Source organism: Leucoraja erinacea, unplaced genomic scaffold (assembly GCF_028641065.1).
Source record: "Leucoraja erinacea ecotype New England unplaced genomic scaffold, Leri_hhj_1 Leri_1085S, whole genome shotgun sequence".
In the NCBI taxonomy this organism is placed as follows: domain Eukaryota; kingdom Metazoa; phylum Chordata; class Chondrichthyes; order Rajiformes; family Rajidae; genus Leucoraja; species Leucoraja erinaceus.
Window position 1 is genome coordinate 20,001 of NW_026575325.1, and position 5,000 is coordinate 25,000.

The window sequence follows — 5,000 nt, forward strand, 5'->3', positions numbered from 1 at the left end:
ATAACAATTACAACACGGAAACAGGCCATCTCGGCCCTACAAGTCCGTGCCGAACAACTTATATATATGTGTGTGTGTGCGTATGTATATATAGAATATATGTGTGTGTGTGTGTGTGTGAGTGTCTCTGTGTGGTGTGTCTCTAGTGGGCAGGGAGAGAGACTGTGTGTGTGTCTTGTCCGCCATTACTAGGTGTGGCTCGCACAGGTAATATATTATTATCTAGACGGATGCCTGCCTTTATTTTTTTTCACCGTCGGAGGCGGGATGTGTGCGCGTTGCCGGGTCTCCTTCCTCCCTCTCGCTTCCTCCCGTCTTCCACCCTCCTTCTCACTCCCGTCTCCTCACTCCTCCTCCTCCTCTCTCCCCCCTCTCTAAAGGGATCCCCTCTCTCTCCCCTCCTCCTCCCCCCTCTCCCCTGATCCCTCCCCTCGTCTCCTCCTCTCTCTCCCCTCGCCCTCTCTCCTCTCCCTCTCTCCTCAATCCCTCTCTCTCTGTCTCTCCCCCTCTCCCCCTCTCTCATGTCCCTGCCTCACCTCCCTCTCTCCCCTCTAGCCTCTCCCGCTCCCCCTCTCTCCCTCCAGAGGAGAGAGGCTCTCCCATTAGCCCCCTCTACTCGCTCTCCTCCTCTCTCCCTCTTCTCCCCTCTCTCCCGAACAGCTCTCCTCTCCCTCCCCCTCCTCTCTCCCCTCTCTTCTCCCTAGCTCCTCTCTCTCCCCCTTCTCCAGCCTCCTCCCCCTCTCTCTCCCCTCCCTCTCCCCCTCTCTCGCTCCTCTCCCCCTCCCACTCCTCCCCTCCTCCTGAGACAGGAGGAGAGACCCTCCTCTCCACCCCCCACGATCCACCTCCCCTCTCCGCCCCCACACTCCTAGAGAGGAAGGAGAGAGATTGGATGCCCCCTCCTGTACAGGGGGAATACAGGTGAAACAGGCCCCACACGGGCCACCAATGTCCCAGCTACACCTCGGTCCCACCTCCCGCGTTTGGCCCGCATCCCTCCTCTCCTCAAACCGGCCCCGACAAGAGATAATATACTTAACAAACAAAAAAACTGAAACTGGTTCATTAAGATATGTTCTTTAAATCCCAATGTAGTCAAAACACAATAGACAATAGGTGCAGGAGTAGAGGCCATTCAGCCCTTCCAGCTAGCACCGCCATTCACTGTGATCATCCCCAATCAGTTCCCCGTTCCTGCCTTCTCCCCATATCCCCTGACTCTCTCTCTTGCTATCTTTAAGAGCTCTATCTAGCTCTCTCTTGAAATAATTCGCTCCAGAGAACCGGCCTCCACCGCCCTCTGAGGCAGAGAATTCCACAGACTCACAACTCTCTGGGTGGAAAAGCGTTTCCTCGTCTCCGTTCTAAATGGCCGACCCCATATTCTTAAACTGTGTGTGTGTGTGTGTGTGTGTATGTGTGTGTGTGTGTGTGTGTGTGTGTGTGTGTGTACGTGTGTGTGTGTGTGTGTGTGTGTGTGTGTGTGTGTGTGTGTGTGTGTGTGTGTGTGTGTGTGTGTGTGTGTGTGTGTGTGTGTGTGTGTGTGTGTGTGTGTGTGTGTACGTGTGTGTGTGTGTGTGTGAGTGTGGCCCCTGGTTCTGGACTCCCCCAACATTGGGAACATGTTTCCTGCCTCTAGCGTGTCCAAACCCTTAATGAACTTATACATCCAAGGAAGAACAAGACGGGAAGTCCCTGAACTTTATTTTAGACTTCCATCGCAGTGAGGAATGTGGAGGAGTCGCTGTGATGGATGTCGTTAAAATATCTGTTGCTTTCTTAAATTGTATGACTGACCCAGCCTGTGAATTTCATAGAAACATAGACAACAGGTGCAGGAGTAGAGGCCATTCGGCCCTTCGAGCCTGCACCATTCGCCATTCAATATGATCATGGCTGATCATCCAACTCAGTATCCCGTACCTGCCTTCTCTCCATACCCCCTGATCCCTGCAGTTGTTCTACTGCAGTTGTACAGGGTCTTGGTGAGACCACACCTGGAGTATTGTGTACAGTTTTGGTCTCCTAATCTGAGGAAAGACATTCTTGCCATAGAGGATTTGAGTCTAGGAGCAGGGAGGTTCTACTGCAGTTGTACAGGGTCTTGGTGAGACCACACCTGGAGTCTTGCGTACAGTTTTGGTCTCCAAATCTGAGGAAGGACATTATTGCCATAGAGGGAGTGCAGAGACGGTTCACCAGACTGATTCCTGGGATGTCAGGACTTTCATATGAAGAAAGACTGGATAGACTCGGCTTGTACTCGCTCGCTAGAATTTAGAAGATTGGGGGGAGGATCTTATAGAAACGTACAAAATTCTTAAGGGGTTGGACGGGCTAGAGGCAGGAAGATTGTTCCCGATGTTGGGGAAGTCCAGGACAAGGGGCCACACACACACAGTTTAAGGATAAGGGGGAAATCTTTTAGGACCGAGATGAGAAAAACTTTTTTCACACAGAGAGTGGTGAATCTGTGGAATTCTCTGCCACAGAAGGTAGTCGAGGCCACACAGTTCATTGGCTATATTTAAGAGGGAGATGGATGTGGCCCTTGTGGCTAAACGGTTCAGGGGGTATGGAGAGAAGGCAGGTACAGGATACTGAGTTGGATGATCAGCCATGATCATATTGAATGGCGAAATGGTGCAGGCTTGAAGGGCAGGTGGGACTAGTGTAGATGAGGCATGTTGGTCGGGGTGGGACTAGTGTAGACGAGGCATGTTGGTCAGGGTGGGAATAGTGTAGGTGGGGCATGTTGGTCGGGGTGGGACTAGTGTAGACGGGGCATGTTGGTCGGGGTGGGACTAGTGTAGACGGGGCATGTTGGTCGGGGTGGGACTAGTGTAGATGGGGCATGTTGGTCGGGGTGGGACTAGTGTAGATGGGGCATGTTGGTCGGGGTGGGACTAGTGTAGATGGGGCATGTTGGTCGGGGTGGGACTAGTGTAGACGGGGCATGTTGGTCGGGGTGGGACTAGTGTAGACGAGGTGGGTCTAGTGTAGATGGGGCATGTTGGTCGTGTGGACTAGTGTAGGCATGTTGGTCGGGGTGGGACTAGTGTAGATGGGGCATGGTGGTCGGGGTGGGACTAGTGTAGACGGGGCATGTTGGTCGGGGTGGGACTCGTGTAGTTGGGGCCTGTTGGTCGGGGTGGGACTAGTGTAGATGGGGCATGTTGGTCGGGGTGGGACTAGTGTAGACGGGGCATGTTGGTCGGGGTGGGACTAGTGTAGACGGGGCATGTTGGTCGGGGTGGGACTAGTGTAGACGGGGCATGTTGGTCGGGGTGGGTGAGTTGGGCTGAAGGGCCTGTTTTTGTGCTGGGTGCCTCTGTGACTGCAACAGACTGTTGGTGAAAAGAGGAAGTGAGATTTACAGGAACTACTACAGTTCCCCAAAGCTGGTGTGCAGAGGAGAACGCTTTGTGTAAATTGGGAAGTTGTCAGGGGTATGGAGAGAAGGCAGGTACAGGATACTGAGTTGGATGATCAGCCATGATCATAGAAACATAGAAACATAGACAACAGGTGCAGGAGTAGAGGCCATTCGGCCCTTCGAGCCTGCACCATTCGCCATTCAATATGATCATGGCTGATCATCCAACTCAGTATCCCGTACCTGCCTTCTCTCCATACCCCCTGATCCCTTTAGCCAGAAGGGCCACATCTAACTCCCTCTTAAATATAGCCAATGAACTGTGTGGCCTCAACTACCTTCTGTGGCAGAGAATTCCACAGATTCACCACTCTCTGTGTGTGAAAAAAAATGTTTTTCTCATCTCGGTCCTAAAAGATTTCCCCCTTATCCTTAAACTGTGTGTGTGTGACCCCTTGTTCTGGACTTCCCCAACATCGGGAACAATCTTCCTGCATCTAGCCTGTCCAACCCCCTTAAGAATTTTGTACGTTTCTGTAAGATCGCATTGAATGGCGAATGGTGCAGGCTCGAAGGGCCGAATGGCCTCTGCTCCTGCACCTATTGTCTATATTTCTATGGTTTTGGGGAAGTCCAGAACAAGGGGCCACACACACACACACACAGTTTAAGGATAAGGGGGAAGTCGAGATGAGAAAAAGATTTTTTTTTTCACACACAGAGAGTGATGAATCTGTGGAACTCTCTGCCACAGAAGGTAGTTGAGGCCACACAGTTCATTGGCTATATTTAAGAGGGAGTTAGATGTGGCCCTTGTGGCTAAAGGGATCAGGGGGTATGGGGAGAAGGCGGGTACAGGATACTGAGTTGGATGATCAGCCATGATCATAGAAACATAGACAATAGGTGCAGGAGTAGAGGCCATTTGGCCCTTCGAGCCGGCACCATTCGCCAATCAATATGATCATGGCTGATCATCCAACTGGCTAAAGGGACCCCCCCCCCCCCCCCGGACATTCCTTGCACCGGGAAAAAAATAATTGCTCTACTATGGCTGCATGTACGTAAATATATTTATTTATTCCTCATGTTCAATGCTGCTCTTCTAGGGAGATGCTAACTGCATATCATGTCAAGTCAAGTCAAGTTTATTTGTCACATACACATACGAGATGTGCAGTGAAATGAAAGTGGCAATGCTCGCGGACTTTTGTGCAAAAGACAAACAACAAAACAACCAAACAAACTATAGACACAATCATAACACACATATTCTTTTACATAATAAATAATGGAAGGAAAAACGTTCAGTAGAGTTTGTCCCTGGTGAGATAGGCGTTTACAGTCCGAATTGCCTCTGGGAAGAAACTCCTTCTCAACCTCTCCGTTCTCACTGCATGGCAACGGAGGCGTCTGCCTGACCGTAGCAGCTGGAACAGTCCGTTGCAGGGGTGGAAGGGGTCTCCCATGATTTTGTTTGCTCTGGAGTTGCACCTCCTGTTGTATAGTTCCTGCAGGGGGGCGAGTGAAGTTCCCATAGTGCGTTTGGTCAACTACTCTCTGCAGAGCCTTCTTGTCCTTGGCAGAGCAATTCCCAAACCAGATGGTAATGTTCCCGGACAAG

At 51.2% G+C, this 5,000-nt stretch overlaps 1 protein-coding gene across 1 annotated transcript in view; it reads left to right on the forward strand.

The window, feature by feature from the left end:
• LOC129715269 (nectin-1-like) overlaps nt 1–5,000 on the forward strand; it is an 18,282-nt gene that overhangs the window by 451 nt on the left and 12,831 nt on the right. The window lies entirely within an intron of this gene.